General features: G+C 51.0%; 1 pseudogene; it reads left to right on the forward strand.

Annotated features, from left to right (window-relative positions):
* The first annotated feature begins 638 nt into the window (after positions 1–638).
* Positions 639–8,621, forward strand: LOC105514247 (annotated as a pseudogene).
* The last annotated feature ends 2,213 nt before the right edge of the window (positions 8,622–10,834 follow it).

The following is a 10,834-nucleotide window of genomic DNA, read 5'->3' on the forward strand; positions in this document are numbered from 1 at the left end:
TGTTTTGTTTCCCTCAGAACTTTCGGATGGAAGTACACACCATTAGTTATGACTAATGATTGAAGAAGCAACAGTCAGGGTTACACTGTAAAAGGATCTTGCAACTATTAAGCACCTACTGAATTCCCATCCGTGAGGAATTTAAAGGAGACAGGAGAAAGGAGAAGGAAAGGGCGGTGTGCTGTCTGCAGAGGCTTTCATGTTCATTATCCTGTTTCAACCTCAGACTAACCCTACGGGAGGGAGAGTTACAATTATCATCCTCTTTTTATAGATGGAAAAATCAAGGCCCAGAAAGGTGAGGTGCCCACCACAGCTGCTAAGTGGCCAAACTGGGATTTGAACCCAAGTCAATCTGACCATAAGTTCTTGTGATTTCTCCCAGTCCACCACCACCCCTACTGCCGCCATCATTTCTGAGCATTTAGTGCCAAATCACTGTGCTACGTGCTCTACCCATGTTATCTTGTTGAAGCATCAGCACCAGGCCAGAGGGGTGGGGACCAGCTGTTCCTTGTCCCAAGCCCTTCCAGTTGGGTGGCTGCACTCCACAAGGTCTTGGGTCTGAGTCAGCCCTGACCCATGTCCCCAGGCCCCAGTTGCAGAGCCGCCTCTGGTCCCCACTGACGGAGACACCAATGCTGCTGGCTCTGTGGCCTCCGCTGCTGTGTGCCCCAGACACTGATGAGCATCTTAGTGTGCCAAGCTGCGCCCAAGAAGAGAGGGGGCAGGTGAAAGGTGAAAAAAGGGGAAGAGCAGAGAGCAGCAGGGCCTGGGACCGAGGGCCCCAGGACCCAGCAGAGGCCAGATATGGGCAGAAATCACTGCTCCGCCTCCTGCTGCAGCAGTGGGCAGGAGGGCAGGTGAAAGGACCTGTGGGCTTTGGTGCTTGGTAAGCGTGGGTTCAAACTCCAATTCCGCCAACCTCCCTCCCTATCAGCTTTCTCACTGGAAGAAAGGGCAGTAGCTTCTTATAAGGATACAGTGATGACGTATCTAGCACCAAGTAGGTATCTGTTATATTGTGACTTCCTCCTCACCTGCCTTAAGAGATGAGGATCAAAGACCCCGCCCTGTCCCTACAGCCCTTTTGTACTAGTGTGGGGCAGGTGTGACCCTTTTAACAAATAATTCTGCTAAGGGGCTGAAGGAAGCAGGCCTCCCTCTGGAACTGCTGAAGAAGGGAAGGTACCCGGGGAGGGGCATCCTGGTTCAGGTGCATTCCTGGGACCCAGAGAGCGCTTACCACTTACGTGCACCTTGAAGGAGGTGTCAGGATTCAGTCAGGGAAGAAGCAGAATTATCGTTTGTGCTATGTTTGGTTGAATAGAAGTTTAAATACTGAAGTCAAATCTATCACCATTTTTCTTTTGAGCTTATGCTTTTAATATTTTTTTCTTGAGACAGAGTCTCGTTTTGTTGCCCAGGCAGGAGCGCAGTGGTTCAATTATAGCTCACTGCAACCTCAAACTCCCAGCCTCCAGGGATCCTCCCGCCTCAGCCTCCTGAGTAGCCAGGACTACACGCACGCAGCAGCACATCCAGCTAATTTTGCATATATATATATATATATATATATACACATATATATGTATAGAGAGAAAGAGAGATGGGGTCTTGTTGTGTCACCCAGGCTGCTCTGGAACTCCTGGGCTCAAGCAATCCTCCTACTTCAGCCTCCCAAAGTGCTGGGATTACAGGCATGAACCACCACACCCAGCCACTTTCAGTATTTTATTTAAGAAATTACTTTCTACATAGTATGGACTGAATGTGTGTGTCCCTCAGAATGTCTCTGTTGAAATCCTAGCCTCCAATGTAATGGTGTTAGGAGGTGGGGCCCCTGGGAGGTAATTGGAAGGGTAGAGCTCGCATGATGGGATCAGCACCTTTATAAGGAGAGACGCAGGAGAGTTGCTTCCTGTCTTTCTTGCTCTCTGCCATGTGAGGATACAAGACAATGGCCCTATGTGAACCAGCAGGTGGGCTCTCCCCAAGAACCAGCCATGCTGGCACCCTGATCCTGGACTTCTAGCCTCCAGAACTTGGAGAAATCATTGTTTGTTGTTGAAACCACCCAGTCTATGGCATTTTGTTAGAGCAGCCCAGACTAACACACTGCCTCAATCATAATGATATCCCCCTATGTTTCCTTGTAATTGCTTTCAAAGTTTTGCTTTTCACGGCTAGATCGTCAATCAACCTGGATTTCATTTTTGGTATGATGTGAACTAGGACTCTAGTTGTATTTACTTTCCATATGCAAAATCAATTGTGCCAACACCATTTGTAGAATATTCCATCCTTTCCCCAACAATCTACAAGGCAACTTCTGTCTCATTCCAAGTTTCCACGTGTCATGGATCTTTTGCTGGGTTCCTGTTCTCTTCCAGTGGTTGATTTGGAAATCCCCTTGACAACATATCACTATCCTAATTCCTATGACATTATAGTATGCACACAAATCTTAAACCTTCCATTACCCACCGACCCCTATGTCGTTCTTATTCTTTAAAAATATATTCACTTGGGTTCTGCTAGAAGCAGAGTCTGAGTCAAGGATTTGGGTGCAAGCATTTTTTTAGAAGGTGATTCCAGGAAGCACAGGTAAGAGGGTGGGAAGCGAAATAGGTAGGGGAAGAAAGCTAACCAATGGTGTATTCATGAGCAGGTTGCCACAAAGGGTAACTGGGGTTCAGTCTCACTGGGCCCTTGAAAGTTATTCCAGCTGAGGGGCGGGAAGCTGCAGTATTTATCCACCAACTCCCATTCCTCACGGCTGTTTTAAAATGCACCGAATATTTATTTTAATCAGATATGGTAAGACACACAGATATGGACATGACTGTCCTGAAGGAAAGAGTTTTTTGTGCTCAAAGGTTCCTATAAGCAAGAGCCATGGCATGCTGTGCAGGGATACATGGGGAGGCACCAGGGTCGGTTAAGAAGTCAAAGGAGCGAGGGGAAAATGTGGGCAAGAGCTTTATTTTTGGCATCCGAGGGAAAGGTAAGACAAGGCAGGGTAAGCAGGCACAGGATTAGCTATTAATAGTTTGAATAATTTCACTCGGCTCTGGGGCCTAGGGCTGTCACTAGTTGTCCGGCTCATGGCCCTGGGATGATGAGGGCAGATGGACAGTGGCCCAGTGTAAGAGCCCGATGAAAGAGGTGGTTGGGGGTATGGCTTTGGATTGACTGGTTTGCGTATGGAAGGTGCGCTTGCAGGTTGAGTCCTTTACTATCTCTAGGAGCTAGCCAGCCCTGGGAGGAGCAGTCTCTCCAGGATCAGCAAGGCCCCAGCTGTCAAAACATCAGGCAATACAGGAAATGAGAAGGCATGATGAATACACTGAGGTGCTCTTGAAGGCATCAGCTCCTTGGCATGTACGTGGCTGGCAATGCCGAGGGCTATGGGGAGGGCGCCAACGGTGTCTGCTACACTGTTCTTGGCCCCTCAATGACTACATGAATTTTAGGATCAGACTGTCAAATTCCACAACAAATTATATTGGGATTTGTGTGGGAACTGCTTGAATTTATACATTAGTTTGGTGAGAAGTAATATGTTTATAACATTGAGTCCTACCATTCATAATATATATAGTATATATTTCAATTTAGTCAGTTCTTCCTTTAAGTCCCTGGGTAATTTTTATATTTGCCTTAGTCCCTTTGTAGTGATATAACAGAACACCTGAGACCAGGTAACTTACAAACAACCGAAGTTTATTCTCTCCGTTCTGGAGGTTGGGAAGAACGAGATCAGTGCTCCAGCAGGTTCAGTGTCTAGTGAGGGCCTGGTCTCTGCTTCCAAGATGGTACCTTGAATGCTGGTTCCTCTGGAGCAGACAAATGCTATGGTCTCATGTAGCAGAAGATACAGATTTGCCACCATCTCTAAACCCTTTCATAAGGCACTAATCTCATGCATGAGGGCTTGCCCTTATGACTTAATCACTTTTTTAAAGGCCCTACTTCTTCCTACTGTCATCTTGGCAATTAGGTCTTAACACATGAATTTTCGGAGACACATTCAGGCTATAGCAATACTCTTCATGAAAGGTCTTATGTACATCTTGCTAGATATATTCTTAGGGTTTTGTTGCTATTGTGAAGAGAATCTCTTTTTCTATTACATTTTCTTAATTTGTTATTACTGATGTATAAGAATGCTAATTATTATTTTTAAGTTGATCTTGAATTCAGTAACCCTGCTAACTCTCTTACTAGTCTTAATAATTTATCTGTATATTCTTCTGGATTTTCTTCATAGACAATTATATGGTCTGAAAATACGGGAATTTTTCTTTCCAATTTAAAATTTTTATTTCCTTCATTTCTTTTCTTTTTTTTTTCTTTTTTTTTTTTTTTTTTTTTAAGATAGAGTCTCACTATGTCGCTCAGGCTGGAGTGCAGTGGCATGATCTCGGCTCACTGCAACCTCCACCTCCCAGGTTCAAGAGATTTTCCTGCCTCAGCCTCCTGAGTAGCTGGGATTACAGGCACCTGCCACCACACCCAGCTAATTTTTGTAATTTTTTTTAGTAGAGACGGGATTTCACCATGTTGGCCAGGCTGGTCTTGAAATCCTGACTTCAAGTGATCCTCCTGCCTCAGCCTTCCAAAGTGCTGGGATTACAGGCGTGAGCCACCATGCCTGACCTTTATTTACTTTATATATCTTACCTATTTCTGCTGCAGTTTGCAGAAGAGAGGAAGCGCTCTAACTTCTCCAAACCATCCCAAAGGGTAAGTCTGCTCCACCTCAGCAATGTTACTATTTTTAAAGACCATATGTCAACATGTTAGATGATGGCAAAATGATGTGGAAGGGGCAATATGAAAGCAAGACTGAGAGTACTGGAGAGAAGGTGGCAGAGCTGCAGTTTTAAGACGGTCACCCCCTCAGACCCTACCCTTCCTACCTTGTTCCTCCCGTTGTCAGATTTGCCTGTTGGGGCCCACACGAGGAAGGAGATAGGGGGGTGGCTGAGAGGGAGATGGAGAAGCTGCCAGAGGCCCTTTTGGATCCAGAATTGAGGCAGCAATTCCAGCCAGGTCTCGAGTTAGGGGCTGCCCCCCAACCCCCAAGGGAATGGCACTGATTCCAAAACGTGGCAAGAGCTCTCTGGCTGGGAGAGGGATGTGCTTGCTCCCTTGAATCACCTGAGCCCAGGCTGGAAGGCCCAAGGGAGAGCACATAGCCAGCCCACTCCAGCCCCACCCCCTCCCTTTAACCCTGAGCTATTCACTCTCCCAGATTCCACTCCCTTTTCCTCCCTGCAAAGTCTGCAGAGAGCAGCACTCCCTCAGGCCAGCTCACCCCACACTGTCCTTTCTTTCAGCAACACCCATGGGTATGAAGTTGAGACGATTCATTTTCCTAAAACCCTCTTTGGGGTGCGGGAAGGCCTGGATGGCTCTGCCAGGTTTGGAGTGGGGGCTGCCTCTTCTCAGAGCCACTGCGAGAGCCGGTGTCACCCTCCATGGTGGGCGTCTGCAGGCTGGGGAGCAGCCATGGATGGCACCATCTTTGTAGGCAGCCCGGGTCATCCCCAGTGGTCTGGGAGGCTGGGGGTGCACCAACTCCCACTCCTGACAGGGCCGAGGCTCCTTCCTCACCTAAGAGGTGCCATTCTTGAAGAATAGGGGCAGAGGAGCCAACAACCTGGGCGGTGTAGGCACCCAGGAGCAAATCTGCAGCTCGGTCTCAGAGACAAGTCTCCTCTAACACAGCTGTTGCAGAAATGGGGAAACTGGGCCAAGAGGGAAGGGGGCTTGCCCAAATCACCAGCCCTGGAATGTTTTGTGCTTTCCGGGTGGATCTCCCAGGAGACGCATTTTATGGCACCGCCGCCTCTGGTCACCCACCTCGAGGTGTGGTGGGTCTGGACAGTCGCCTTGACTGAGGGCCAAGCTAGGGAAGTCGAACCTACCGCTCAGGAAGGAGACCCAGCCCTTCTCCAGGCAGAGTTCAAATGTGAGGACTGCCTTCTTTGGGCCGCAGTTTCCCCACCTGAATTCCAAGGGCCCTTCTAGCTCCTACACTCTGGGCCAGGCTTTTCCTCTGATATCCAGTCAGCCTAGAGGACCAGGGCTACATCTTCCTTGGACAGAGACCCACCATAGGGGTGGTGGGAGGTAGGGGTGGGGGTAGGCAAGGTTCCTGTAGGGAGATGAAGCTGTCATCAGAGATGGTGTCCACAGGCAGTGGGTGTATCATGGCTCTGCTACTTGTTGCTGGGTGGCCCTGTACCATTTCTTTCCCCATTCTGGACCTCAGTTTCCCCATCTGTTTTATGGAAATAATATGCCTGCCTACATATCCGGGGGCTTGGATGTGTGTAGGGGCCAGTTGCAGTGTTTCTTAGGTGCGGTCTTGGGGCAGCCTGTACCACCCTGTACAGATTTCTGGACCCCACCCTAGGCTCACAGGATCAGAATCCCTGGGAATTTGCATTTACACAGGCATCTGGGTGATTCAGACATATGATTGAAGAAGCACTAATATATTGTAAGCTCTTTATAAAAGGTAAATTCATAGCTGCCTTTTAATAAACGGAAATCTCATCTTCCCTTCCTCAGTTAAGGACACACAGCCCAGCTGAAAATCACTCTGCCTTTCCAGATGCAGAATCTTATCTTTCCAGTAAGATTCTGTTAACTGTTACTTTCTGTAGTTTGTATTCCAAAACAATGGGTATATCTTTCCATTTTTTCAATATAAATGTTTAGGTTGGATATGCTTTTTCAAACGGGACACACACACCGTTTACAATTCCAGCTATGGCTTCCTCTCAAATTATTAGCCCTTTTCTGCCAGGGAGTAGTTTTTCCCAAGGAGGCTTGGAAGACAAGACCCTGGACGGAGGCAGGTGGGACACCACCCTGCGCCTCAGAATCGCTGGATCATGACTGACCCCTAGTGGCAGCTTCTCTACTTAACTGTCAGCCCATGGGCTGGGGTGTGACCCCCAACAGTGCTGCAGAAGCTTTCACCCATCCTGGGCCACCCCTGCCATCTGTGGGGGAAAGGCTTGTCTTCTGAGCCCAGCCGGCCTCACAGGCATTCTACAGATTGGAAAGTCTAAGCATGTACTGGGGTGGGCTGGGCTCCCCCGCGCCCCCTTTTGGAGTGAGGCAGAGTGCATTCCAGCCCCTAGCATCCCTGCTGTTTATTCACACCCCTCACCCCCCCCTCCACATACACTCATGGGTACAAACACTGGCACAGTCACGGGTACACACCGCCCCGAACAGCACCATTTCCAGTCTCGGCAGGGCAGTCTCTTTATGGGAAAGTTAACCAGGCAGTAAAGGCTCACGGGTCAGCGAAGACCTCTGTCGGAAAGAGGCTCCTAGACCCAGTTCTGCCTCTGACTTGCTGGGGGTCCTTGAGAAAGTTGCGTCCCCTCTTTGGTCTCAGTTTCCCCAGCTGAGAAATGGAGGTTCTGGGAACCTCTTAGAGCCCGTAACTGGTGGTCAAGATGAGGGAGGGTCCCTCGGGGTCAGCTGAATGCCGGAGAGGCAGGACAGGCCCAGAGTTGAGCAACTTGAGCACACTAAGTTGTGGGCTTGGAGCTGGAGCATGAGCCCCACAGCCCGCAGAGCAGCCCTGGACTTGGGAGCCATCTCGCACCAGTCCGGTGGGACTTCAGAGATGTGGGATCTAGCCTCCCCTAGTATTGCAGGACTGGGGGATAGGAGCTGCGGATTCTGACGCCACAGCTGCCTTAAATATGCCACAAGGGCTGGGACAAGACACACCCCTCTCTATGAAGTGAGCAGTCAGTCCAAATAGATACGCTAAAGAAGGGTTGTGGGAGGGATCCATCTCTAGCCTGAGGCTACAGACTGGCTTCCAGGGTACTCAAGCAGCTGCCTCGGGGGGGAGGAGTCCCAGTTATGAGAGGCAGGGCTCAGAATCTAGGCCAAGCCTCCACAGGACCCCACTCTGGAGAGCTCAGGGCCGTCTGGGGGAGGGTCAGCAGGCAGCAGGTGCACCGGGAGCATCTTTCAGAAGGCACCCATATTGCACCTGCTCCAACAGGCAGTGAGTTGGAAAGTGGATGGAATAGGCAGGGTGGCGGCTGCTCCCCAGGGCCGGGAGTCCAGTCCAGCACCCACCTGAGTCCACCTCAGGCCTGTTCAATTGAGTTGATCTGTGCTCTGGGCCCTCTGGCCCCACCCTCAGAGGGAGGGGTTTGGGGCGACCAGGTGAACTGGCCCTTGTGGGAGGCAGGCAGCCCCTCACCAGCATCCCCACCCCCACCTCTCCAACCCCCCTCACTCCCTGATCCTTCCACCTGCTCCCCTGCCCCAGCAGTTTCCTCTGCTCACTCTCATCCCTTTTCCTGCTCCCAGGCTCGCCTACTCAGATGTCCTTGACTCTCCTCTGAGTCTCCCTCTTTCCAAGCCGCCTTCCCTCTACCTAATACATTCTCCCTGAGGACACCAGAGTACACAAGTCCCTGCAGATCCCTACACCTCACCTTTACTCCCAGACATGGGAGGGAGATGACACGAAAGCCCGAACGCCATTGGCAAGAGATCTGGAGTATGCAGAGGCAGATCTGAGGCTGTGGAAGCTCCGTGGGTTCCCTGCAGGAGGCTGCATTTAAGCTGGCTCTTGAATGTGGCTCTGAGCTGAGACCTCTCCTTGAAGCTCCAGACCAGCTGCCAGCCGGACCCCTTCACTTGGTGTCTCAGAGGAACCTTGCACTCCGTAGGTCTAACTCTGAACCCGGAAAATCCCCCGATCTCAGTCAGCCCTGTTTCTTCTTAGGGAAAGCACCATCTCAGACCCAGTTCTGCACCAAACCCACACTATGAGCACTCTGGATAAGCCAGGGCCAAGGGGGAAAGAGCTCTGAATGCCAAGCCAAAACATGTGAGTTTTAACTCCACCTTCAGCTCCGGGAGTTGTGGGTAGGGAAGGGGCCTAGTCCAGTTTGCTATAGAAAGACCTGTCTGGCACTGTATGGTACATGGATGACAGGGAAAGAGTGCGGGTGGAGAGACCAGAAGGAGAGCAGGACTGGGGAGGTAGGGACATGGCTGTAGCGGTGGAGATGGGAGAATAGACAGGACTTGGTGGCTACTTGGATGAACCAAGGGATAAGTCAGGAAGAGATACCCAGTTTTGTACCAGATGTGTAGAGTGTGGGATGCCATTTATTGCTCAAGGGAAGAGGAGGAGGAAGAGGTATGGCGTGGGAGGAGAAAGCTGAGCTCTGTCTTGAATGTCATTTGAAGTTCCCAAGGAGAGACAGGCCTGCCAGCACCTTCATGAACTGCCTCAGCTGGCCCTCGGGGCACCTGTGGTCCCTGGCCCCTTCGACTCTCCCCTTTGTGGCTGTCAGCTGCAGTGGGGGTCAGTTGCACAAGGGTGCAGCAGGTCTGTGTGTTATCCCAGGGGACTACCACATGGCCAATGCTGAGGAGAAGCTGATGGATGACCTTCTGAACAAAACCTGTTATAGCTACCTGATCTACCCAGCCACCAGCAGAGGTGCTCACAGCTCATCTCCATCAAGATGGAGCTCTCCCTGGCCCAGTGTGTCTGCATGGTTAAGTGCAGAGGGCAGCTGTGGCTTAGGCTGAGGTGAAGAGGCAGCTCATACCCACACCCCAAGCAATCATTGGCCAGAGGAATGAAATTACTCGGGTTGACTTAGACTTACCATTACATGGCAGGGAGGCTGCAGAAGGGTCCATGAAGTTCATAGGTGTCCAATATTTAATGAAGTCAAGGTTTTGTTAACAAAGAAGAAATGAGGGTGGGAGCGGCATGACCACTGGGTAGGTAGCCAACGGACCTGCTCAGCTGAGCGTCCAGCACGACCATAAGCTTCTCCTCAACCTCACAGGCCCACCTTATTCTCTCCCCCCACCCAACAGATGACCTTACATGCTCCCTACTTGGTGGGGGAAAAAAGAACCAGACTGGGGGAACTGATGGGTACAGAGGCCCAGGTGTAGGGGCAGGACCAGAGGCAGTGCAGCACCTACTGAGCCAGGCGGGTGAGGGTCTGGACAGTGGGCATGGCTGCTGCAGGCATGGAAAGGAGAAGCAGATGGTGGCACTCCCAGGAACCATTGTCAGGCTCTCCATATGTGGACGTGTGCAGAGGTGGGGGTGCTGAGGAGGGAGGAGGTGCAGGGAATTTCTCTTCTCCTCTCTACTGCCTCTGAGTTGGAGATGTCAGAGGAAACCGTGGCCCATTGTAAACTAACACAATGTCCCCACTCATAGGGTTAGAACCCTGCCCTTGGAACCAGCTCTGAGTGGAGCATTCAGGTGGGGAGAGTGCAGATGCTGTGTCCAGCCGGGGGAAGGAGGTCACCAAGGGGGCTGACCCTCTTCTGACACACCAGCCTGTCTCTCTAGCATGGCTGGCCCACACACACCCAGCCTGTCAAACTTACAGCCCTCAGGAAGGCTTTGGCCAATTAACAAGTGGCTCTCTCTCCCAGGAGGAAGGACGGCTAAAGGATGGAGAGGGCAGTAGAACCCTGTATGCTCTGCCCCCTCCCTCCACAGTTGGACTGGAAGGAAGGGGGCTTTCAGACACGCTTGCCCGGGCTGGGGTCTGAGTGTCACTTTCCAGACAATGGCTTCTTGCTTAATGGGTGAGCCCAGTTGCTGCCGTGCAGCTGCCACCCTAGTGAGGGTGAATGAGCAGGAGGCTCCGCCGCACTTCCAGGCTCAGGCTGCCCGGCTAGATCTGCTCTGCGGAAACTGTAGGCTGATAGAGGCTACCAGGAGGAGGAGGGGGTGCAGCCGCCAGCACCCACCCATGCGAGTCATATTTCTTTTTTTTTTTTTTTTTTT

The sequence above is a fragment of the Colobus angolensis genome, unplaced genomic scaffold, assembly GCF_000951035.1.
Source record: "Colobus angolensis palliatus isolate OR3802 unplaced genomic scaffold, Cang.pa_1.0 Scaffold24, whole genome shotgun sequence".
Taxonomy (NCBI): Eukaryota; Metazoa; Chordata; class Mammalia; order Primates; family Cercopithecidae; genus Colobus; species Colobus angolensis.